This window comes from Mauremys reevesii, linkage group 4 (genome assembly GCF_016161935.1).
Source record: "Mauremys reevesii isolate NIE-2019 linkage group 4, ASM1616193v1, whole genome shotgun sequence".
Lineage (NCBI taxonomy): Eukaryota > Metazoa > Chordata > Testudines > Geoemydidae > Mauremys > Mauremys reevesii.
Genome location: NC_052626.1, coordinates 116606782 through 116633694, shown reverse-complemented (window position 1 = coordinate 116633694; position 26913 = coordinate 116606782). Strand labels below are relative to the sequence as shown.

At 47.5% G+C, this 26913-nt stretch overlaps 1 pseudogene; it reads left to right on the top strand.

Annotated features, from left to right (window-relative positions):
• The window catches only part of LOC120403834, a 282366-nt pseudogene that overhangs the window by 24140 nt on the left and 231313 nt on the right, over nt 1–26913 (top strand).

The following is a 26913-nucleotide window of genomic DNA, read 5'->3' as shown; positions in this document are numbered from 1 at the left end:
TGGGGCTGGCAGTAGTTGCATAGCTGTCTGCCTTGAAGAAAATCAGCTTCTTGTTGAAGAGAGATTTCTAAGACCATTGTTAGTTTGCTTTGTTAAATTTAAAAATCTGTTTGAAAACTCTGATCTCTCTGTCCTAAAGGGAGAAGCAACCAGAAACTCATTGCTAGATCCTGAATGCAATAGGCTCTTGAACACATTGGTGTATCTCAGCACAACAAAGGATCACTTGCCACACAATGGCATAATCATATTTTTTGAATTAAACAATACAGTTGTTCTAAGGGCTCACATCCCAGAACTGAAACTCAGCTAGCACCACCTGAACTCTGAATTTCTAGTGCTACGTTGTTTAACAATTTAGTGACATTTATCATTTCAAAATTCAGCTACAGTGAATTTCAGTGAAGTGATTGAGAGTGTAATCCTCACACTGAACAGAGTTAAATAAAAAAAAAATAGAGCAGTTGCCCCATTCACTAACATCACTGCAGCAACTCCTTTCTCCATCCCCACCCCAGTAATAACTGATTAATATTAATAGATTTTGAGGCCAGAAATGACAATTGGGATCATCCCATTTGACCTCCTGCATAACATAGGCTATACAATTTCACTTAGTGAGCTTGAGTATATCTTCTAGAAAGACAGCCTGACTTAATTTAAAGATTTCAAGTGAAAGAGGATTCTCCATATCCATGGGAAGGCTATTACAATACTCCAATCGATCAAGCTTCAATTTGCACCCATTGATCTTGTGCTGCCTGTTTCTGCTAGATTAGGCCCCTCTGTTATCTCCTATCACCCAAGGTTGGTGCCTATAGATCATGCTCAGGGGCACAGTCGGAGGGCTGTGTCCAGAAGAGGACACTGCAAGCCGAGGAGTGACATAGGTCCCAGACAGCACAGCAGAGCAGAAAATGGGTGGGACACCACCTGCAGAGGGCACTCCACGGCAGGATGGAGCTAATTCCTTGAGCGACCAGCAGGAGGCGCCAGCAGTGGTGAGGCGGAACCTCGTTATATTGGCCAAGCCTCTGTTTAACCCCAGGGGTTGCCCCAGGAAGTTGTCTGGCGAACCACACAGACTTTGGCCTGTTGCAATGCCAGACTTTGCAAGATCTCTTGGTCTCTGACTCCAGTTTGATTCTACCTCTGATGCTGATTCCTGCCTCTTGAATCTACACTGGAACCACCTCTGACTCTAGCCTGACCCTGACCCACGGAACCCGGCCAGGGGTGAGCTGGAGCCGGTTCGCTCCGGTTTGTACGAACCGGTTGTTAAATTTAGAAGCGGTTTTAGAACCGCTTGTTAACTGGCTTCCCTCCAGGGAAGTTTTCATGGGCTTTGGTTGGGAAGGTGTAATTCCTCCTCCCGGCCGCCAGGGGGCGCCGTGCGGCGCTGCGGGAGGCATGTGAGCTGCCTCCTGGCCCTGTTGCTGCTGGTGCTGCTCCTCGGACCTCTGGCCATGGGGCTCCTGCTGCTGCCTGGTGGGTGGCTGGCTGCATCCTGCTGCTTCCAGCCGCTCCTCCAGTGTGAGTGTCTGCACCCCCCCAGCCGCAGCCCGCCCCTCCCACCCTGCCCCCAGCCCCCTGCCTGCACCCCCTGCCTGCCCCCCATTGCACCCCCTGCCTGCCCCCAGCCCCCTGCCTGCACCCCCTGCCTGCCCCAGCCCCTGCCTGCACCCCTGCCTGTCCCCATTGCACCCCTGCCTGCCCCAGCCCCTGCCTGCACCCCTGCCTGCCCCCATTGCACCCCCTGCCTGCCCCCCGCCCCCTGCCTGCACCCCCAGCCTGCCCCAGCCCCCTGCCTGCACCCCCTGCCTGTCCCCCATTGCACCCCCTGCCTGCCCCCAGCCCCCTGCCTGCACCCCCTGCCTGCCCCCATTGCACCCCTGCCTGCCCCAGCCCCTGTCTGCACCCCTGCCTGCCTCCCCATTGCACCCCTGCCTGCCCCCAGCCCCTGTCTGCACCCCTGCCTGCCCCCATTGCACCCCTGCCTGCCCCCAGCCCCTGCCTGCACCCCTGCCTGCCCCCATTGCACCCCTGCCTGCCCCCAGCCCCTGTCTGCACCCCTGCCTGCCCCCAGCCCCTGTCTGCACCCCTGCCTGCCCCCATTGCACCCCGCCTGCCCCAGCCCCTATCTGCACCCCAGCCTGCCCCCATTGCACCCCTGCCTGCCCCCAGCCCCTGCCTGCACCCCTGCCCTGCCACCCGCCATTGTACCCCATGTCTGCCCCTGCCCCTGTCTGCACCCCTTCCTGCCCCCATTGCACCCCTGCCTGCCCCCAGCCCCTGCCTGTACCCCTGCCCTGCCACCCCCATTGTACCCCATGTCTGCCCCTGCCCCTGTCTGCACCCCACCCTGCCCCCAACCCCTGTCTGCACCCCTGCCCTGCCACCCCCATTGCACCCCTGCCCCAGCCCCATCTGCACCCCTGCCACCCTCCCGCAGTCACCCCCATTGCACCCCTGCCTGCCCCTACTTGCACCCCAGCCACAGCCACCCTCCATTGCACCCCAGCCACAGCCACCCCCATTGCACCCCTGCCTGCCCCAGCCCCTGTCTGCACCCCTGCCCTGCCACCCTCCCCGCAGCCACCCCCATTGCACCCCGCCTGCTCCCAGCCCCTGTCTGCACCCCTGCCCTGCCACCCTCCCTGCAGTCACCCCCATTGCACCCCTGCCTGCCCCCAGCCCCCTTTCTGCACCCCTGCCCTGCCACCCTCCCGCAGCCAGCCCCATTGCACCACCAGCCCCTGTCTGCACCCCATTGCACCCCAGCCACAGCCAGCCCCATTGCACCCCTGCCCCAGCCCCTGTCTGCACCCCTGCCCTGCCACCCCCATTGCACCCCAGCCACAGCCAGCCCCATTGCACCCCTGCCCCAGCCCCTGTCTGCACCCCTGCCCATGCCACCCTTCCTGCCCCTGCCCCCAGCCCCTGTCTGCACCCCTGGCCAGAGCCATTCGTCCTGCCCACAGCCAGCCCCTCCCGGCCCTTCCCCACCCAGAGCCACTCCCTGCCTGCACCCCCTGCCCAGAGCCAGCCCCTGCCCACAGCCCTTGCCACCCCCCTGACCCCTGCCACAGCCCCTTTCCCCGCCACAGCCTGTTTGCACCACCTGCCCGCAGCCAGCCCGTGTCATACTGCCCGCCTCCAGCTAGCCCTGCCCCACGCCCCTGTCTGCAGCCAGCCCCATGTCCACTGGTGCCCTGCAGTTCTCAGGGCACTAACCCTGCACACCTGCTTCAATGAGGGGGGGTAGGGAGCAGCTGGGACCCACACATGTGCACACCCTAGGGTGACCAGACAGCAAGTGTGAAAAATCGGGACGGGGTGAGGGGTAATAGGAGCCTATATAAGAAAAAGACCCAAAAATTGAGACTGTCCCTATAAAATTGGGACATCTGATCACCCTAGCACACCCCAAGGGAATGGCGGGGACCCACACATGTGAAATGGAGCTCATTTCTAGATCAGGCCCATCTTTTTAAAAAAGAACTTTAGGTATGGAAAACATGCATCTTTATTTTCCCAGAGATGTCAGGCTTTTAGGTTCTTAAATCGCTGCCTGGGTGGTAAATTTTAAAAATTCCTCCCGGGAAAATACGGACGTATGGTAACCCTATTGGTACAAAAAATACATATTGTGGCACATCCCTTAAATCAGAACTTTTTGTAGGGAACCGGTTGCTAAGATTTTAGCAGCTCATCACTGAACCCGGCTCTTGCGATTCGTCCAACTCCTGCCTGGCAACTATCATCTCTAGTGAGCAGATCTCAGCCCAGCTGTTACTGCTAGGCCAGACCATGTACTCCCCAGTCTCTTACAGCAGAATTAGCAATGAACAATTCAGAAGACTCTCAAATGGAAGCTGACTATAGCTCAACTCCTGCTGCTCCTGGACTCTGCACAGGTACTCAGCCAGCTGCCTGAAGCCCTCAAGCAATCACCTCTTGTTCTCTCTTCATCAGCCTTGGCATCTTCCCAAAGGCTACAATCCAAGCCATGCTGTTTCCTGCACTACCCAGTTCCTGGCCATATCACAGGCGTTCCCCACTGTTAGTCAACATCTTACAATATAGCACCACCTTGCAGCTGATGGAGGTGCTAGTGAGTTCTCTCGCCTGGAGAGGAGAGAGATTGATCTGTGTGTAGGCTCTGCTGGGCAGTATCCTTAATTTCTTCTCTTCTGGGTAGTAATATGTGCACCAGATGTTTCCTGCCCACCCCCTTCCCTCAGCTCAGTTATGGGACAACGTGAAAGGGGCATTATTTGGGATAATCTCCTCCTGCATAGATCCAGGTCCTGAGTTAGGGGCAGGTGCTGGCAGCAATGAACAATTCACAGGCTGCTGTCACTACTGCAAAACTTTAGGGTCGCTTCCAGTGCTGCTTTCAGATCTGAGGATTCAGAGATCCACCATATAGTGCACTAACTTACCCCAGCTGCTAATGGACCCAGGAGGCCAGAACTGCAGACAAGGATCAATGTAGCAGATGGGAATTTGTGTCCAGGTAACTAGATCTGGAAGAAAAGTTTTTTCTGATGAAAAGTGCTCTGCTTGCAAAACTGAAATTTTCTGTGAGGATTTCAGTTTTGCCCAAACTGAAATTTTATTTTGGGGAAACAGAAAGTGGCTGCTTGCCTGGAAAGCTCTTGTCAGTTTCATTTTCTGTTAGTGAAATTGACAAAAGCTTTCCCAGGTGGCCGCCTTGGCAGTGTGCAGGGTTGTTCTGCCACCCCCTAGCTCTGGGGGAGAGGAAGGCAGAGGACCCACAATGCATCCCCACCTCCCACCTAGCTAAATCTATTGGAAACACATTTATGGCGGTCTGTCATACCTGACGATGTCACAGCATTACGTGTTCTCACATTAGCCTGATCTGTTAATTGCCTAGATATGTTAATTTATTAAGTTTTTCAAGCCTTTATCTTTCAAATAGATAAAATTATTAGCACATAAGTTAATTTTGAATGCATCTGTCTTTAATTGATTAATAATAAGACCTACTTGCTTGGCAGAATTTGCAAGACCATCTGTCATTCACTGCATATCTTCAACTCATTTATTTATAAGAAAAATGTCATCTGCAAAATCTAGGTCTCCAAACTCCCCATCTATCCACACAATGCCCATCTCCATACTGACAGTCTGTCGAAGTCAATAGCAACCCCAAACAAGATGAGGCACAAGATACAACCTTGCCTGACACCAGAATTAACATTAAACCAGTCTGCTAACTCTTGGTTTATAATTGTAACCCTTCTGCCAGTCAGAGCTGGCAGCAACAAGGGCCGGGTTCAGTATCCGGGCCTTCCTTTTCAACAATACAATGCAAAACCAGCTCAAGCCCTGATCCAGGGCAATTACAACCCACCCCACTGGGTACCTCTAAGAGGCAGTACTTCCTCTCTCACAAGCACCGAGTCTGAGTGTAGCAAAAACTTTTAATAAAAGGAGGGAAATAATGCAACATTAATTTGGGGGAAACACCACAAACAGGGTTTATGAACATAAACTGTGAGCAAAAGACCCACCACCAACTAAGCTAGGCAGTGTCCTTTTCCCCTTGGGTCCTTAAATCCAGCAACCCAAAAGTCCCGTTAATGTACCTGTCCCTTCTCTGTACCCAACTCACAGTTGCTGTCCTTGGACAGCGCGGACCCAGAGTTCAGAGAGGCATCCACAGAGTCCACCTCCCAGCCTGGGCAGAAGGCAGGGTAAAAAGGTACCTCACAAGCTCCGCTTCTCGGGCACTCGCTCACTGCCCCGACAGCCAGTTGCCACGCCTCTCTGCGGGGCTCTGCTCCAGCCCTCTCCACCAGCTGCCTGCATCTCTCTGCCGGCTGGCCACTTACCAAGATGTCTTCAGGACCCCCCACTTACCACAGCTCTCAGTGATTTCAGCTGTTAGTGAGGGAACCTCACTGCTGGTGCACACTGGGCAGTCTCTTGCATCACAGACACTGTCCCAAAGCAGGTCTAATACTTAGACCTAGGTGTCAGTGGTTGCAGTTCTGCAGTGTGTAACAAGACTCTCAACTGAGTTTAAATTAGCTCTGTTATCACACAATGGAGAGAGGAAGGGTTAAATGGTGTCTGGGGCCCTTAGGCAAGGCCTGCACCACCAGGTACAAGTACCTGTCCCCACCCTCTCTCAGCTCACTGGGCTTTGGAATCCATGTTCCCTGCCTAGCGAGTCCCTCAGTCGGGAAATGCGAAGTACAGTTCTGCTGTCCTTGATTCACACAACCAGGATGACACCACTTTATTACTCCTGCCCCCAAAACAAAGGGACTGGGGATCATACTCAGCACCTAGGCAGGATGGGTGTGCCCATGCAAATGAGATCCTCATTCAGACTCTGCTTACATAATAATGTGAATGATTTTCTCTGCTGCCATGATTCCCTAACTAGACTGTCAAATGCCTTTTGGAAACGCACACAATTCAAGACTACTGGCAGCTGCCATTTATTACTTTGTTCTATGGTCTACACAAGTGCTACCTGGGCAAAAAACAGTTTGTTGTTGTCCAAGTCTGCTATCTAAGGTTTTTAAAGGCTTGTCTACATGAGGACATCCAGGAAAGTTAATTTGAATTAACTAAAGGTATAGATTTTAAGTGGACTAGTTAAACTATATCAAATCCCTGTGTGGATACTGTTATGCAGAATTAAAGTGGCCTTAATTTGGTTTAGTTTAATTCACTTCCAAAGGCCATTTTAATTCTGAATAAGAGCATCCACATAGGAATTAAATGTGTTTTAACTAATCTACTTCAAATTCACACTTTTTGTTAGTTCTGATTTAGGATGATTGCACAGAAAACTGTCCCTGGGACTGAAAGCAGTGTAATCTTGTGCCAGTTATTACAATCATTCAAATCTTCTTTTTAAGGGAGTTTGATTAAGAACCTCTTTTCCATTTTTCTGGGATATATTCCTTCTCCCATGCCAAACTGAAAAGGTGAAGAAGGATTTTCACCGAAAGCAGCAGCTCGCCCATAACCCTGTTTTACATGACCCAGCCACTAGAGGGGGACAAATGCTACACAGGGCTAGTGTGGGTTACACTGCTGTTAGGAATGAATAGCTAACGTGACATCAGAACAATGGACTGTGGTGTCTTCAGATGCTTCTCTTTGTTTTCTTTTTAAAGAGGATAATAAATGTCTGTTGTGGAATAAAACCTACCCCATCATCGTCAGGAAAGGAGATGGGAAATCTGTCTTTCAGAAATTATGTTTAAAACTCCATTCTCTCTTCTAGGAACCCAGGGATTAAAGATCTGAGAACTTCAACTGCATACTCATTGTGTCAAGGACTGAAGGATCCTAACTGTAAACTGAAGACAATATCGTAAGCAAACTTCTCTCTTACAGCCATTTTGTTACTGCTGCAATGCCAGGAGCTGGGCAGCAATGCATTTCTACCCATTGTCTGGTATTACTCTGTATTCCATTTGAAGTGTATCTCTGAGCTGCAAATCATAGTAAACATCTAAAGACTCAAACTGCATTTGACACAAAACAACTAAATTAACCATGTGTCAAAGCCTCTTCTCTGCCCCCAGCCAGTAAGTAGGCCAGGTGCTGGGCTGATGCACAAGGTGGTGGAATCCTCCTCAGCCAGGGCAGGGAGTGGCTGTGGAGTTTCTTCATGGAGCATAATTCAGCTTAATGCTAATGGTGAGAGAGAGCCCCACCCTCTGCACAGCATCTCACACACCCAGCGTGCCCTGCACAGAGGAACAAAGGGTCGCTCTGTGGCCATTGGGAAAGGTGCTGGATTTGCCCCTCAGTGAACAAATGTCCTCCGTTCTCTTCCTTAAATTGTCTCCTGGGGACAGGGGGGTGATTGTTGAATGTGCAGAGACTTGGGACACTAGGGTAAGTGACCAAGTGACCTTCATTTCCTGCTAGCTGACAGCTTTTATGCTTCTCACGTATGGCCCCCTGGTGGCCTGTCTAAACTATGGTTCTGTGCAGCTACTATAAACATTACAGTTCTTAATTACGGCTTCTCTATACTGAGAGTTAATGGCGCAGTGAGCTGGGTAGCTAGCCCCGCCCATCTCCTTGCCATGGCTACACTGCTATGTTTAGCACACTAGCTCAATGAAAGTTGGCCATTGACATCTTCCCAATATGAACTTTACACCTCCACCACTGGCACAGACATGCCCTCAGAGACTGGGAGAACAGCTGTGACAGGAGACGATAGCATCACATAGCCCAGAGGTTCCCAAACTTATATTTGCTGTGCTACCCTTGAGAGATTCACATCACATGTGCACCCCTCTCCGAGCCTCTGTTCCTGGTGAGCGTGATAAGGCCCTGACCTAGGGCCACAGGGCTGGAGATGGAGACTGTCCTACAGCAGCTTCTGTGCCTGTGGGGCTGGCCTCAGTTCCCTGCTGCAATCCTTGTGATCTGGTGCATGGGCTCACAGCACCACTCAGGTTTGGCCCAATGATGATAGGGGTTGGCCGAGCTAAACTTGAGTGAGTGGTGCTGCCACCATCTGTGCCAGGTCACAACACCACTCACTCAAATTTGAGAGGGGACCAGGCCAAACCTGATCAGCACTGCCACCCTGCACATTTTATTTTTAAACATGGGGCTCTGTCCAGCACCAATAAAGACTTTGCATCCTCTGATAACCTGGTCACGCCTCCCCAGCAAGCTATGCCACACAGTCTGAAAACCTCTGATGTAGCAGGGATGTGCTGATGGAAAAATCTCTGACAACAGTGCACTGGACCTGCAGATGTTTCTAAAGTGGAAAGGGCATGTGCAATACACCTTGAAGAACAACCGTTACAGAACCGTTAGTAACATGGACGGCAGATATAATAGGCCAAGGGAGGCTAAACCTCTCCAAACCCAGGCCATGTCCCCACCCACGCTCTGCCCTGAGGCACTGCCCTTGCTCCGCTTCTTCCCCAAAGCTGGTGGGGGCTTGGCTCGGGCCAGTGGCCCGGAGCTGGCTGGTAACTCGGGACCTGGGGTGTGTGTCTCAAACCTCAATGGGAGGCTTGGGGCTACTCTGGCTCCAGCGGGGTGGGGTAGGGGTGAGCCTCAGGCTGGGCAGGGGGCTAGCCTCTCCAAATGGAGGGTTCACCCACCATTCATGGTTAGTAACTGTTTCCTACAGTGCAGAGGTAACTTTGATCTGTTCATTTCTTCCCTTCAGCTTGTCCAGCTGCAAACTCTCATCTGCTTTCCCCAAGCACCTCTCCCCTAAGATGCTCTTTACAAACCAGTCCCTGGAAAAGCTGGATCTGAGTGCTAACACACTGGGAGACTCAGGACTGAAACATCTGTGTGAGGGACTGAAACATCCACACTGTAAACTGCAGATACTGCTGTAAGTAACCCAGCGCTGTATTTTGTTAGTATATGACTTTTTCACTAATCTCTGTGTGTTGTTTCACCCACCTGCCATGTCCCATCTTTCAGACAGTTAGCACTTTGAGGCAGAGACTGTCATATTTTTGTACAGCACCTGGGACACTGGGCCTAGACCTGGTTGAAGCCTCTACATGTTACTGCAATGCAAATGTTTATTAATCAGTAATAAATTCCGTATGCTGAGATCCATCCAGTCTTGCAAACTCAGGAGGAGAAGGATGTGTTAACACATGCAGGGCAGGAAGTGGTGTTGATGGATCCTTCACTGAGCATCAGTGGTGGGAGTTCAGCCACCGTGCTGACTTCCTTCAGTTCTGCCACCATCTTAGCCAAGCGGCTCGACTTCTCCATTCTCATTGAATCCCATAGCCACAAACTCAGATGCCTTGTAACCTTTCCTTAAAATCCAGTGTGACCTGCCACCTCCCTCTCCCTGCTAGTCCCCAGCTCACTCTCCACTTTACCAAGACAGACACATCCCCCAAGTGGACACAGTTATACAGGTGTAAATGTGCTTGATACCAGCATTACTTATTCCCGTGTAACGGTGATCACACTAGGTGTTGTACCAAGATAACAATTCTGACAAGAAAATCACACTCCTCCATGTGACATAGTTACACCAGGACAAAATCTGCATATAGACCAAGCCTAAGATCTCCTGCTTGCTGCTCAACCCCATCCCTTCGATCTACCCCATTTCCTAACCTACCTCTCTCCTCCCACCCTTGTCAGGTTTCTTTTCCTCCACAAACCAGCGTGCTCTGGCTCCTCTATCCTAAATAAATCCATGCTTGTGAACAAAGTAACTCCCTAGTCAGCTGCCCCTTGTCCCAGCTAATTCTGCTTGGGAAGGAGATGGGAAAAGCTTTACTAAAAATTCACATCCAATTTTATATGCAGTGAAAATGGGGCTAATTTCTGGACCATCGTGTGAGGGATTCTACATGACAATGAGATTTGTTAATGTAGAAAGAAGAGGACTGACCAGTTCTTATTCTCTCCTCTCTTCTGTTTACTCATCATCTCTAGCCATCCTGGCCCAGCTGAGGTGTTTTACAACTGAGGCTTACACTTATATCTCACCTACCCTTGTCATAGCCCTCAGCTGGGTCAGGGGTGCTAGTGATGCTGCTAATCAGGGTCGAGCTCTCTTCCCTCTTCGACCCAGGCTGTGGGTGCAAGGTTGGCAGTGGAACTGGTCGAAAAACCTGAAAGAAACATTGTGAAAATTTCAGAATCATTTAAACTTTGTTAGTTTCAAATGCAATGGCTTTGTGTTTATTTTTTAAAAATCAACTGAAAATGTTTTCATTTAAAAATAAGACAGTGAATCAGGGATCCTGGGTGTGATGTTGCACTCCAAATGCTTTATGAAAATATGCTTATAAATGGGAATATGATGTAACTGGAATATGCTTTCTGCAAAAGTTCTCTTGTAACATATCATTAGAAAGCTTATAATCTACTGAGTGTGTTCATCCAATTTGTTTGCACGTATTATTTCTATGTCTGGAGTTAGGAGAATAAGATATAAACTTGTATCACTGATGTAAACATATTAAGTGGAAGCCATTAAGGGTGCTTCAGAATCAATGAACTGTAAATGGCTCTGTTTACTTGAAAACCTTCCTGTGTACCTGTGGGCCAACCCAGGAAGAATGGAGTCTAGGAGGTCTTACAGTGACATGTGACGACGTCACCTGATAATGAAATCCATCTTGAAGCTGGTACTTTTCCAGAGAGGGGAGGGATTTCAAACAAATGTTTCCCACCTTAGGGAAGTTCTATATAAAGTGGGGAAAGCAAACAATAGGAGTCTTCAGCTGGCTTAAGAGATGGCCTCCCCACCCCACAGGGATACCTGCAAGCACCTGGAAACAAAAGGACTGTAACCACAGGGGTGGGTGAGAACAGGCTGGACCCAGGTCAGAAAAGGTATCTGGTCTGAGAAGGATTTTACCTGAAGTAACAACTTGGGTGAGAAGCTAACATTTCTTTTAGTATAATCAGCTTAGCCTTGCGTGTTAAGCTTTATTTTGTTTAGTGACTTACTTTGTTCTGTCTGTTACTTGAAACCACTTAAGTCTTACTTTTTATACTTAATAAAATCACTTTTGTTTATTAATAAGCCCAGAGTAAGTAATTGATACCTGGGGGGTGGGAAAACAGCTGTGCATATCTCTCGATCAGTGATATAGAGGGTGGACATTTTATGAATATCCCCTGTATAAGCTTTATACAGAGTAATACAGATTAATTTGGGGTTCAGGCTCCCAGAAAGGCTGAACACTGGGTGCTGGGAAAGTCTCTGTTAACTGAGAAGCCCCTGGGCTGAGTGAATCTCAGTTTCTGTGAACTGCAGGGGTGTGTGGCCCAACCTCTGGATCTGTGCTGGAGTGTCTGACTCAGCAAGACAGGAGTGGAGGGGCGCCTGTTCTGGCAGGAGGGTTGTTCTCAGTGGTACCCCAGTGCATCAAGTGACAGTCTCAAGGGGGTCTCTGTGACCGAACCAGTCACACTGGGTGTAAGTGAGAAACCTGAAGGGGAACTGGTCATGCACTCCAATAGTCTAATGAGCTGACCAAAGCTCTTAGAGAAGAACTTAGCTTGTTAACCATGGCCACTGTACAGCACAATATGAATCTTCCCTGTCTGTGACCTCTGCCGGGTTGTGCACTGTGTAACATTATTGACAGATGTTTAGAATTTGATTGCAAGTTGAAATACCTGATGCTCCCAGTTAATTCTTTGCAGGGTGTCATGCTAAGCATTAAAGTGCCTATTTTCCATATTGTTTCTTGTGTCAGAGGTTGAATAGTCTGAAACTTCCTTTCCACAGGAGATTTTGTCTTTCCATTCTGCGCACTCTTCTGTCCTATGCAAGGTCAAAAGGGAGACCACTCCACAAGACATGCCCAATTGGACATTCAATGTCCAAAGCAGCCAATCACAGCTTGGCAGGTGGGAACATGTGCACAGAATGTGAATGTCACATTATCAGATGATTATCTAATTTCGGTATTTTTGTGGGACACTATCTGAAATATTCCAAAAATCTTCTTGCATTGTGTACAAATACAATCTGAGTCAGGAATTCATCATGTAATTAATTTTAATAATTAAAATGCATTGGATGACATGCATACAGGCTTTATAGACACAGAAACTACCAAGTTACCAGAAAGAAGGAAGAGTCACTGCACTAAGTGAAGTGAATACTGACCCCTTTATGGAAGGAGATGGTAATTGTTCTCTCTGTTCCCTTTGCAGGTTGTGGCAGTGCCATCTCACAGCTGCTTGCTGTGGGGATCTCGCTACTGCACTCAGCACAAACCAGTCCCTGACTGAGCTTGAGCTGAGTGGGAATAAACTGGGAGATTCAGGAATTAAACTTCTGTGTGAAGGACTGAAACATCCCAGCTGTAAACTGCAAAAATTAGTGTAAGTAATTGCTGGGTTCCTTGATACTTTCCTTGTTAGACCAGCCTTTGCAAAAGTGGGCTCTAATTTTGTACTAATATTTTGAGGTCCTATTTTCACTTATGAAATCACCTGCATTTGCAGGAGCAACTGGATATACAATCACTGAATTGTGTGCACAGACAGTTGGGCAGGTAAATGTGAGTTTTGTACATTCAATCTTATGGTTGTACACAGATGTTCATAACAGCCATGTGAAAACCCATTTTCTTCAGGAGAGAGCCTCAAATATTGGGACTGTCCCTATAAAATCAGGACATCTGGACACTCCACTGTCTGTTCACTGTGCCCATCTCCATCTCTGCAGGGTTTGGGATTGCCATCTGACTAATGCTTGCTGTGGAGATCTCTCCTCTCTGCTCAGCACAAACCAGTTCCTGAGAGAGTTGAACCTGAGCAGTAATAACCTGAGTTATTCAGGAGTGAAGCTTCTGTGTGAAGGACTGAAACATCCAAACTGCCAGTTACAGAAGCTCGAGTAAGTGACTTCTGGTTTCTGTATCAAAAGAATCCATCACAGTGTGTGCTGGGCTTCCAGTCACCTAGGGACGCGTGTGGCCTGCATGGCCCAGTGAGGTGAATTGGGCTGATCTGTAAGGGCTGAGGATGGGAGTGTGTTCTGTGTCTCCAGGAGGCGCTGCACATACAAGTGCAACGCAGGGGAGGGGGACAAAGTAGCTTTAAGCCACTTTTGTGCCATTCTGGTTCCAGGCTGATCAGGGCCTGAAACAGCCGACAGTGTAACTTATGCAACCTGCCTCCTCCCACATCCTACACATGGGGTTGCACAAAGCAGCCTGTGACTGGCACAATGCTGCCCTGTTTGGTGCTGTAGCTGTAGAAGGAGGGAGAATTCTCCCCTGTGTCTGTTTCTCATGAGATGTAAGATTTTCAGGACAGTGTCTCCCCAAGTGTTCGTACAGCAGTTAGTAGAGCTGGTCTGGAATTTCCCACTGATATATTTTTGATAGAAAATTTGGTTTCCTCTGAATTGAAATTTTCTATGGGAAAAGGTTGATTTTTGTGAAGTCTTTTGACTTTTTTGTTGTTGTTGTCAGGAAAATAAAATCAAAACATTTCATTTCAGGTCAGGTCAACGTTAATCATTGCGTCTGTCTGAACTGCTGCAGTGCCCCATGGGAATTGTAGTTTGGTTCCCTCATCACCCCCATTCTCACATATGGGCTGCATTCCCCTGCCAGTATATGTCCCCCATGATGGGTGTGCAGTGCAGAGCTCAGTCACAGGAATAGATTGTGGTGCATATTGGTAGACAGTCAGGCCACGGTGCTTAAGCCAGTGTGGAGAAGGGAGGCAGAGGGATCCCAAGAGAGACAACAGCAGCTCTGGCAGACACATTCACTAATGTCAACCTGAGCCGACACAGGATGTTTTGATGCAGTAATGTTGTTTCATTTAGATGAAAAATGTAGGACCAAAACTTTTCAACATTCTCAAATCAATTTTTTTCTGAATGTTTTGTATGTGAAAAGCTTCAATATTTAGACCTCTGCAATTTGGGATATAAACAAATGTCAGAATAGTGGCATTTCCCAAAGGATGGAAATGTTATTTTTCAATACGCTGCAATGGCGGGCATTATTTGTCAAAAATTTATTTGATGGAAAATTGAGTTTAGACCTAAATGAAAATTTGCACATAAAATATCTACTTTCCTCTCAAATTGTCAGTCTTTCTTCAGAAGACAGAACACTCAAAACCCAAAAACTTTCCGCTGAAAACCAAAATAGTTTTTGTTTTTTGAGGGGGATTTTCTAGCAAAAAGGTGAACATATATTTTTTGGAGCATTGAGAGTTGGGAAACTTTTTCTAAACAGCCAATTTGTAGAATTGTGGTCAATTTTTGACTAGTGAAATCTTTACAACACATTTTTTTAAAAAACTAAATTTATTTGGGTTTCAAAACATTCATCAAATAATACAAGGGTGCAATTGGGTTAACCTCTCCCATTGTGTACTGCACACAGTAGCAGTGTTATTTCCTTTCTATCACCAAACAAACCAATTGTTGCTAAATCTATTGGAAACACATTTATGGCTGTCTGTCATACCTGATGATGTCACAGCATTACGCGTTCTCATGTTAGCCTGATCTGTGAGGAGCAAGATCACAAACAGATGTCACACAGGAATGTGCAGGCTCCCATGGAAGACTTTCTATGACACTTGGTCACTTTTTTCAATATGTTTTTCTTGTCTGTCTTCCTCAAAGTGTTTACAACCATTATTGATAGTAGCTCTTTATTCAGGTCTGTCCTTGGCTATGTCTTCAAAGTTGTCAATATTTATGCCACATACGGTCAGATTCTGCTTAAGGGTGTTTTTGAAACATTTTCTTTGATCATCCCACCTGCCCTTTCTGAGTTTCAGCTCCCCACAGAAAACTTTATTTTGGAGTCTATCGCCACAGAATTGCAACCCTGTCTTGCCCAGTCCTTGAGTCTCTACTGTAGTGGACGCACCCTCAGGAGGTTTGCTCAGGAGTTCCCTTCACTGCTCCATGGCCGTCTCTGTTGCTAGTGCTGGATGCATCAGAGTTGGGATGGGGAACTCATCTGGGAGACCGCAGGACTCAAGGTCTTTGGTCTCAGGCAGATCTCACTCTCCACATAAACGTCAGTGGTACCCCTAGCATGCCAGGCTTTTTGAACACACCTAACAGGTCATTGTGTATCAGTCATGACAGACAATACAACAGCAATGTTCTATATCAGCAAATGGGGGTGCACTCTTCTCTCCCCTGTGCCGAGAAGCCGTCATGTTGTGGGACCTCTGTATAGAACATTCAATACACCTGCAAATGTTGTACCTCCCTGGGGTACAGAACGAGCTGGCAGACTGCCTCAACAGGTCGTTTCATGGCCACGAGTGGTCCCTTTGCCTGGAGGTTGCAATTCAATCTTCTAGAGGTGGGGCTTTCCCCAGATAGATTTATTCACCACGCGATGCAACAGGCAGTGCCAGCAGTTCAGCTTCTTCCAGAATCACAGCCTGGGCTCCAGCATGGACACATTCTTCATCCCATGGGGACACCATCTTCTGTATGCCTTTCCGCCTATACCGCTCGTTCACAAGGTGCTCCTCAAGATCTGGAAGGACCAAGTGCAGGTCATATGGATAGCACCAGCCTGGCCCTGTCAGCACTGGCACACATCTCTCTTAGAGATATCAGTAGTGGCTCCGCTCCCGCTACCACTCTGGCCGGACCTTCTGACACAAGATCACTGTCCGCTTCAACATCTGAACCTTGAGGCCCTTCACCTCACGGTTTTCACTAAGCCCCTGGTCAACTGATTTTTAAAAGGACTGGACAGGCTGTACCACCACGTCCGCCAACCTGTTCCCTCCTGGGACCTCAATCTGGTCCTCTCTAGGCTAATGGGGCTGCCCTTCGAACTGTTAGCAACATGCTCACTGCTCTACCTCTCTTACAAGGTGGCGTTCCTGGTAGCGATAACTTCAGCCAGGAGGGTATCCGAGCTCAGGGCCCTAACATTAGAACCTCCCTACACCATGTTCTATAAGGACAAGGTGCAGCTCAGACCTCACTCTGCCTTCCTCCCGAAGGTTGTGTTGCAGTTTCACATCAACCAGGACATCTTTCTCCCGGTGTTCTACCCTAAGCCGCATTCTAGCAGCAGGGAGAAGAGGTTCCAGTCTCTGGATGTCTGCAGGGCTCTGGCCTTTTACATTGAGAGAACGAAACTATTCAAAACATTGGTCCAGCTATTTGTCGCAGTGGCAGACCAAATGAAAGGTCAGACGTGTCCTCTCAGCGCATTTTGTCATGGATAGCGTCCTGTAATCGTGAGTGCTACAATCTCACAGGAGTGCCTGCAACTCCTCTCACTGCGCACTCCACCAGGGTACAGGTGTCATCCACAGCATTCCTGGCACAGATCCCTACTCAGGAAATCTGCAGAGGGGTGACATGGTCTTCCATCCACACTTTCACCGCACACTATGTGATCACCCAGCAGGTCAGAGATGATGCGGTCTTCAGGAGAGCTGTGCTCCAATCAATAGAAGACTCCAACCCCACCACCTGAACTCGAGCTTGTGAGTCACCTGATTGGAATCGACATGAACAAATACTCGAAGAAGAAAAAACGGTTACTCAACTTCTCATAACTGTTGTTCTTCGAGATATGTTGTTCATGTCCATTCCAATACCCACCCTCCTACCCCTCTGTCCGAGTAGCCGGCAGGAAGGAACTGAGGGGGTGGCAGGTCGGCAGGGCTCTATATTGAGCGCCATAAAGGCACAACTCCAGGGGGCTCCCAGGCCAACCCTCCAGCTAGCTATTAGAGGAAAAATCTTCCAGCAACCATGCACATGAGCGTGCACACACCTGATTGGAAAGGACATGAACAAAACACATCTTGAAGAACAACAGTTATGAGAAGGTGAGTAACTTTCTTTTCCTCATAGGCCCCTCCTCACTCTCTGTCCTTGCATCCCTTCAACCCCAGTGGTGTGCGCTGCTCCTCTCTGGCTCCTCTCCCCTCATTCTGTCCAATTCTCTTCCATGAGTCCACAGTTGCTCTATCTGTGTCCTTCTCCATAGTGCCCTGACTCCTTGTGCAGCTGTGATTGTCCAGTGAGTTTTGTGCCTTGGTAATCAGTGTGCAGTGGGGTCTCCTTATGGAGCATCCTGTCTGCACTAATTCATGGCCAGGAGCTGAGGGTGTGAGCTTGCACCTTCTGAGTTAGTTCCATGTCTCTTGTGATGAGAACAGCACCTGCCTGGGAACATGGAAGCCCTGCTTGGGCTTTGAAAATTCAAAATGAGTAGTTGTACCCTTACCAACACTCTGTTCTGTCTTTTTCTTCCATGCTCTCCCCAGACCCCTGATGTATGACTAATGTCCCCTCTCCCCCTTCTTTTAAATAACACTCTGAGCTTCCAGAGGAGCAAAAGGGAAACCCTTGCAGCTGCCCATCCTGCCAGGTTTGGCTGCACAGGCTTTTGAACATGTCATCTCTTAGTGCTTCAGTTACCTCATCTGTGAAATGGGGTTACCTTTGAGCTACCTCACAGGTGTGTTGTGAGGCTAAATTCATTCATGTGTGTACAGTAAATCCAGAGCGTTAAATGGAATCAAAGCAGTGGTTTGATTCTTCCTATACACATCAAAGATCTCTCCAAGTCCATCCCACTCCCTGATAGACATTCCTCCTGTCAGCCCCTGGCTGTCTGACAACCGTTTTGACCATTCACTCTCCACAGTGATCCAGCTCCCCACTGCAGTAAAGTCTGACTTCTCCTCTCCCTTGCCAGTTGATTAGGTACATTCAGCTGCATGACATGTGTTGGATGGGGTTTAAGATGCCTGCTGACAAAACACCACAGTGACGTGGGGTTTGAGATATTCCTGGTTGAACTACCAAATTGTCTGAGATTTAACATGTTACTTGGTGTTGCTTTTTGACATACATCTACCTGACATGGAGGGTGCACAGGATGGCAGGGGTTAGGAGGCAGAGTTAGTGTTGTTGTGGGATTTTAATTCTGCATTTCTGTACTTTCCAAATTTGTCTTTTCTTACTGTAACTTTAGCACTGACTTTCCTGGCATCTGTGGTTTTAAAATTACAGTACTCTTAATAGGGTGACCATACATCCCATTTTGGCTCGGACAATCCCTTTTTTTAAGCCCTGTCCTGACCGTCCCAACTTTTTTGGCATTTGTCCCATTTGCTCTTGCCAACTTGATCAGTGCAGAGTCATGTGAAGAGAGGCGAGCAGCAATGCCACCCCCGTGCAGGGGGCAGGAGGTAGGGCTTGGGCGCAGGGCCCCCGCATGGGGAAAAAAGGGTAAACTTTACTGGGTCCGGAGGCCCTGGAAGGCCCAGCCCAGGCTGCCACCCCCATTACCATGAGGAAAAAAATTAGGCTAAATTGTAGCTCATGCCTGAGGATACTTATGGAAACTTATTTCCATGTATCTATGTATCTATTGTCCAGATCTTGTGAGATTTGCTGGAGCCAATCAGAAGCAGTGTGTTAGAGCAGTCTCAAGCCACATTCTGAACAGGGAGTTGCTGGGCCTGCTGGCGCAGCCCAGGCCCTTCTCTAGAATACAGAGTGTGTAGCTTGTGCAGTTAAACTAGGACTGGCATAAACTATATACTAAACTTCCTGAACATGAAAAGAGCATAGAATATAAAACTTGAGTCTGAGAGACAAAGAGATTTGTGCTCCTCTATGTGACATCGTCTATCATACCAAGATCAAGAACTACCAGTCCCAGATTTCTTGTGCATAGGCAGGAGGGAGGGACAGCTGGTGGAAGGGGCAAAGCAAAGCACCATAAGACAGTGGGAGCCAGTGCTGCTGCTGCTTCTGGTAGTATTTGCAGACCCAAAATATATGTGAGTAAGTGTCTAATTCACTCACAGTCACACACACACCCCATACTGCTGGCTATAAATACAAACCAGGCAGCCTGAACTGTAAGGGATAAAAGAAAAGGGAACTAAAAGAAGCTAAAGGAAACCAATCTATCCTCCAGTTTTTCAAAACAGACAAGGCCTTTCTGCAGTCAGGCAATATACTAATTAGGGAAGCAGATGAACAAAATCAAGATGATAATTATTTCAATATAAAGACTGTGTCTGTGTGGCACTGGCAATTTATGACAAAGAAAAGTTGCCAGAACGTGCAGCATGTGACTCAAGTCTAATGCTTGAAGATAGCCAGGTAGTATCACCATTAGCAGGGCCAGCTCCAGGCACCAGCTAAGGAAGCAGGTACTTGGGGCGGCCAATACAAATATTCGGGCGGGCCGTCCGTGTCTTTGGCGGTAATTCAGTGGCAGGTGCCTCGGCGGCAGGTCAAAGAGGAAGAGAAGGACCCTCCGCCGAATTGCTGCTGAAGAATTGAGCGGCTAGATTGACCGTGCCACTGATCGGCTTTTTTTTTTTTTGCCGCTTGGGGCAGCAGAAAATCTGGAACCGGCCCTGACCATTAGCACCACCACATTCAGAAGGTTTACAAGAAGCAGGAGACAGTAGTGCTACACTATCTGATTCTTGTCTTTTCAAAGATCCAGGCTTGTGGCCTGAAAACATAACAGATTCTATCCATCAAAAAATTGTTCTATCTGGTGTCCTGACTTTTGAAGAAATGCAGAAGCTAGCCAAGTCAATGCCAAAGCAGGTTGGTGAGCATAATTTTCCTGAATTTCTTCTCAGATGTAAAACTTCCAACAAAAGAGAAAAGATACCAAGAGACTGGCTTGTTCGGAGTGCTACCAACCAAGCACTGTATTGTTTTCCATGTCGGCTATTTCCTGCAGGGAGGCATAAGCAATGCAGTATGCTGGCAAAAAATGAAGGGTATTCACCAATTGTGAAAAAATGGCATAAACTATATACTAAACTTCCTGAACATGAAAAGAGCATAGAATATAAAACTTGTTACTGCCAGTGGAAGCAATTACAGCAGTCACTGTCAGGTGGACATGGAGTGGACAGTGAGATTCAAAACCAAATTTTAACAGAAGCTACAAGATGGAAAGAAATATTGGAAAGATTGTTGGATGTTACCTTATTTCTTGGTTCATAAGGTTTATCATTCCAAGGAGAAAATAATCTGATAGGTGACCCACAAAATGGTAACTTTCTTGGAACTCTTGAGATTAGTGCTCATTATGACAGCATCACTTGTGACCATTTGACTAAAATCAAACAGAAGCAAACAGAGGGCAGAACAATGAAAGGACAGGTGCACTCTTATGGGAGAGTGAGAATGAGTTTATTGAATTATGTGGTAAGAGTATGCAGAAGGCCATCCTGGCAGAGAGAGAAAAGGCCATTTATTATTCTATCATATGTGATGCTACTTCTGATGCCTCTCACCATGAACGTTTTGATATAGTGATTTGTAGTTCACAACAAAGACAGTGGTACATTTAACATTAAAGAAAGGTTTCTTAAGTTTATCAACTTTGATTTAAAAAAAGGAGAACAGATAGCTGAAGTGCTAATTGGCAGCTTGAAGCATCATAACATTCCTCTGGATGACTGTAGAGGTTAAGGTAAACTTGCTAACCTAGTGAGGGGGGCTTTAAACTAGGTTTGCCGGGGGATGGTGACCTAAGCCCCAAGGTAAGTGGGGTAGTGGGATACCGGGAGAAAACACAAGGAGGAGGGTACAAGATGGGAAGCCTGATTCATACTGAGAAAGTAGGGCAATCGGCTAGTTTTCTTAGCTGCATTTACACGAACGCAAGAAGCCTGGGAAACAAGCAGGAAGAATTGGAAGTCCTGGCACAATCAAGGAACTATGATGCAATTGGAATAACAGAAACTTGTTGGGGCAGTTCACACTACTGGAGCAGTGTCATGGATGGGTATAAACTGTTTAGGAAGGACAGGTATGGGAGAAAGGTGTAAGACTTCCAACAAGAGAGAAAAGATACCAAGAGACTGGCTTGTTACATTGTATGTAAGAGAGCAGAATGATTGCTCAGAGCTCCAGTTTGAAGCTGGAGAAAAGCCTGTTGAGATTCTTTGTTTTAAGTTTAGAGGCGAGAGCAACAAGACTGACGTCATGGTAGGCATGTGCTATAGACCAGTGGTCTCCAAACTTTTTTGATTGCGCACCCGTATCAGTAAAAAAATTTTGAGCATGCACCCCCGGCCGCGCTGAAGCAAAAAAAAAAAAAAGCTGCTTGGACTCCAGCCCGAACTGCCGAAACGCCAAAAAAGAAAAGAAAAAAAAAGAAAAGCACTCCTCCTGCCGTGCACCCCACTTTGGAGACCACTGCTATAGACCATTGGATCAGAAGGATGAGGTAGACGAGACTTTCTTCGGACAACTAACTGAAGTCTCCAGATCACAGAAAGAATTGGTAGGGGAAGTAGAAGTGGGTGGCAACCTAGGCAGTAGTGACCATGAGATGGTTGAGTACAGGATCCTGAAAAAAGGAAGAAAGGAGAGTAGCAAAATACAGACCCTGGACTTCAGAAAAGCAGACTTAGACTCCCTTAGGGAACTGATGGGCAGGATCCCCTGGGAGGCTAATATGTGGGGGCAAGGAGTCAGGAGAGCTGGTTGTATTTTAAAGAAGCCTTATTGAAGTTGCAGGAACAAACCATCCCGAAGTGCAGAAATAATAGAAAATATGGCAGGCAACCAGCTTGGCTTAACAGTGAAATCTTCGGTGAGCTTAAACTCAAAAAGGAAGCTTACAAGAAGTGGAAATTTGGATAGATGACTAGCAAGGAGTATAAAAATATTGCTAGAGCATGCAGATGTGTATTCAGGAAGGCCCAGGTACAATTGGAGCTGTGAAGGGTAACAAGAAGGGTTTCTACAGGTATGTTAGCAACAGGAAGAAGGTCAGGGAAAGTGTGGGATCCTTACTGAATGGGGAGGCAACATAGTGACAGATGATGTGGAAAAAGCTGAAGTACTCAATGCTTTTTTTGCCTCGGTCTTCACAGACAAGGGCAACTCCCAGACTGCTGCACTGGGCAACACAGCATGGGAAGTAGGTGAGCAGCCCTCAGTGGTGAAAGAACAGGTTTGGACTATTTAGAAAAGCTGGACATGCACAAGTCCATGGGGCCAGACCTAATGCATCCAAGGGTGCTGAGGGAGTTGGCTGATGTGATTGTAGAGCCATTGCCCATTATCTTTGAAAATTCGTGGCAATCGGGGAAGGTCCCGGACGATTGGAAAAAGGCAAATATAGTGCCCATATTTAAAGAGGGGAAAAAAAGAACCTGGGCAACTATGGACCAGTTAGCTTCACTTCAGTCCCTGGAAAAATCATAGAGCAGGTCCTCAAGGAATTCATTTTGAAGCACTTGGAGGAGAGGAAGGTGATCAGGAACAGTCAACATCGATTCACCAAGGGCAAGTCATGCCTAAGAAACCTGATAGCCTTCTATGATGAGATAACTGGCTCTGTGGATATGGGGAAAGTGGTTGATGTGATATATCTTGACTTTAGCAAAGCTTTTGATACGGTCTCCCACAGTATTCTTGCCTGGAAGAAGCTTCAAAATGGCTACTTCAAAAGTATTCTACAGATCTTTCTGAGAATTTTCCTTTTGAAATGTTGCACCTGAAAAAAAAAAATCTTCAAGTCTACTTTTGGAAAATAATATGAACCACCCCCACATATCTTATTAAATGAGATTTAAAAAAAAATTGCAATTAATTTTCAGTGAAGTGTGCATAGCCCTATGGATTTTTCGCACACTGCCAGTGACTGTGGCAGAAGCTGAAAGAAGTTTCAGCAAGCTAGCACTCATCAAAAACTGCAGGTGTTCTACAATGGGACAGGAAATGTTAAGTCACCTAGCTATCTTATCTATTGAGAGTGAACTTGCAAGAGAAATTGACTTTGGGGGGCTAATTCATGATTTTGCAATGAAAAAGGCCATTAAAATGAAGCTTTAAAGTTAATTGACCTAATTATAAAACGTTTGCAGTGATGTTGGTCCATTAGAACAAAAAAAAATCAAGACATCAACAGGATATAATAGCTTTATAATGACCACAAAGTTACAAAATAGTCAGCAAACTTGTAGGACTATCAGGCTGGGTGTTATGTTAAACAAAAATAGCAAAGGGTGGGGGGCATTTTCAGAAACGTAGAATATGTAACAGTAATTTCAGAATTAAAACAAACTTTTTTAATGGTTCATGAGATTGCGTGTATGGGATGTGGGATTGTGGTATGTGTATGGTAGAGGGCCCGTGTTACAAATTTGTACTGGGACCTTCTCAGATGAGCAGTGATGCCAGCTCCAGCCTCATGTGGGGCGCAGGCAGGGCTTGGGCGAGCAGCGATGCCAGCCCCAACCTTGTGCGGGAGCTGGTTGGGGGGACAGGACTTGGGCAAGCAGGGATGCTAGCCCCGTGTGGGTGGTGGGCAGTGCTGGATTAATGCAGGTGCTTTAGGTACTGCAGCCCAGGGCCTCTGGCTATGGGGCCTCTGCAAAAATAAAGGGCTCAGGCAGGCTGCCTGCAGGCCATGGCCCCATGCCACTCCCAGAAGTGGCTGGGAGTGGCATGCACCTGAGTGGCACGTCTCTGTGAGCCCCTGGCGGGTGGGGGAGGAAGGGGGACAGCATGTCTCCCCATGCTGCTCCCACTCCCAGCACCATCTCTGCGGGTCCCAATGGCTGGGAAACCAGCCAATGGGAGCTGCGGGGGCAGTGCTTGTGGGTGTGGGTAGCACACAGAGACACTGCCTCCGGTGTGCGCAAAGACATGACAGCATCCAGCGGCCTCTAGGAGTGGCGTGGGGTCCCAGCATGCAAGCAGCCTGCCTGAGCCATGCTGCACCGCCGGCTAGGAGCCACCTGGGGTAAGCACCTCCTGGCCAGAGCCTGCACCTCACACCCCCTCCTGCACCCCAACCCCCTGGCCCAGGTCAGAATCCTCTACTGCACCCAAACTCCCTCCCAGATCCCACACCCTTTCCTGCACCCCAACCCCTTGTCCTGACCTGGGTGCCCCATAAATATAATAGCCCCGGGCCCACAGGAGAGTTAATCCGGCCCTGGTGGTGGTGGGTACTCGGGAGAGTGACTCGGGCCAGCACTGCCCCACACAGTGTCTTGTTTTCCCTTTGGGAAATATGGTCAGCCTATCTATTAAGATTCATTTGAATTATATTGTTGATAAATAATTACAATCTTGGCTTTAGGTTGATAGTTTTTTGTCATGGTTCATTTTTGTTTTCACAGTTTGTCTGAAAACCACATAGATGAAAGAACAACCAAGGAGCTGGACGTTTTGCAGAAGATAAAACCTGGTTTGTCAATTGTGCATTATACAGCATTGAGCCCCGAGAGCCCAGGTGCAAAGCGAAGCTGGGTGGCATTGCTTCTATCTCAGCGCCATACATACTCCTCCAAAGTATTGACTGGGATTGCAGAATTTCTGTGGTATATTTTTGTGTTGCACTGGGAGATTGGACTTGTTTTGCTGTTAAGCATGGCTACATATTGGCTTCTCTGATTGATAAATATTTAAGAATCTGAAACACAAGGCCATATAGAGGATTAACAAATCTTGAAACAGTTTTTGATTCTCTTACAGAAATCTTAATGGTGTAAGAGGTGTTAAGTGGGAATTAATTTCCCCTTAAAGCTGTGATGTCAAACCCCTGATCATGTGATGTATTTTTGTTGCTGCATCACATACTCAGATTCTATAGAATCTAAGCTTTTCTTAATTGACTTTTTAAAAGTAACTTCCTTGGCTTCATAGTGTGACAGTCTGTTACCCTGATCTTCACCCCTTTTACAAAACCATTGGGAGCTCCTCTCTTCCTGCCTCCAAAATACCTCAGGGGCTCTACCAACCCTTATGGAACTTGGGGGCTCTCCAAGAAGTGGGGGCTTCTCTCCCTTGTACAGATTCAGGGTTCTTTTTTCTCCCAAACATTGGGACTCTGTGGCAGTATGTATCCCTATGTTCACCCCTTTACTGGAATATGATAATTTTTGTACAAAGTATGCCTTGTGTGGTATCATTTGAAAACTCTTAATTTGTTGATCATTATTATCCTGGTAAAATATGTGTGTCAACATTACATGTAAAGTGATAAGATTCCTCTGTATGGTATTACTATGACAGGGAACAGTCACACACCAGTCCCTCAGAGACCAAAGGAATCTGATTCTTCAGCCAGGTGTCTATTAAATCAAATGCATCAGCACCTGGTTAAATGGCCACTCTTCAGCAGGAAAGAGGATGGGAGTGAAAAATTTACATCTTGACAAAGAAAGAGCTTGGGGTTCCCGTCTACATACTTTCTACTTCCTGAACCTCAGCTGGAGATGATTCTCGAAGAATAGAAAGAACTATAGGAAGGGAGAGCAGACACCCTATGGCATTGACAACACTTGAAGAACAAAGGCAGCATTACTGGATAGGGTAAGGGACCCAGACTGAAAGAAATTCAGCCTGTAAGACCATTGAAACGTGAGAAGAGAGACTTTGCTTTGAATTCACTTAGCTTCTTAAGTTAGGCATTCATTGTGTTTTACTTTTATTTTCTTGTAACCAATTCTGACTTTTATGCCTCATTACTTGTAGTCCCTTAAAATCTACCTTTCTGTAGTTAATAAACTCATTCTATAGTTTTATCTAAACCAGTGTGTTTGGATTGAAGTGTTTGGGAACCACCACTTGAGATAACAGTGTCTGTGCATATCATTTTCTTTTGATGAAAAGATGGACCTTCTAGGAGCTTTCATTGTCCACCCCTGTGCTGGCACATTTCTGAGGGACCAGGCAGGGACTGGGAATTTTCTGGTGTCACTGTGCAATACAATGCATGAGTCCCTGGCAGAGCATTAATGTAACATAGCTGGGAGTGATTTTGCTGTGCATGAGCAGCACGAGGAGTGGTAGTTCTCACAGCAAAGCAGTGTAAAAGGCATCCCAGGCTGGATTGCCGAGAGGACACAGCTGCAGTCCAGATTGTACCCTAGGTAATGTCACACGTAGTGTGAGTGGGGTGTTGGGGGAGTAGACCAATCTGCAGAGTGCACCAGCGCTTCTTCTCCCCTCCTGCAAGGGAAAAGCATCTGCTAGCATCGAGATCAGCAGGCAGGGCAGTGAGACAGATCCCATGGGCTCTGGCAGGCAGCTGGGATTGTGAGCTCTTTGGATAGGGACCATCTTGAAGGGGAGAGACTCAGGAGTAGGAGCTGGATTTGCTCTGTGCTCGGTCTGACATTGGAGGCGGGGGATTATTGGGGGGTTTTGTTGGGTGGAGGGTGTGGGAGGGAGAAAGGGAGTCGGGGCCCAGGGAATGGAGAGTTATGGAATGCAGTGGTCTGGTAACCTTCATTTTCAGTCTCTTAGGGCAGGGGGCAGACACAAGGCTCTCCTTGGATCCAGTGGGGAATTGCCATTCTGTTCCAATAGCTCAGTCATTGTTTGTTGTATGTTGCCTTATTGTTTAATTTTTTTATTTGAGTTTTTCATAGTGTTACACAACTCCACAGCTA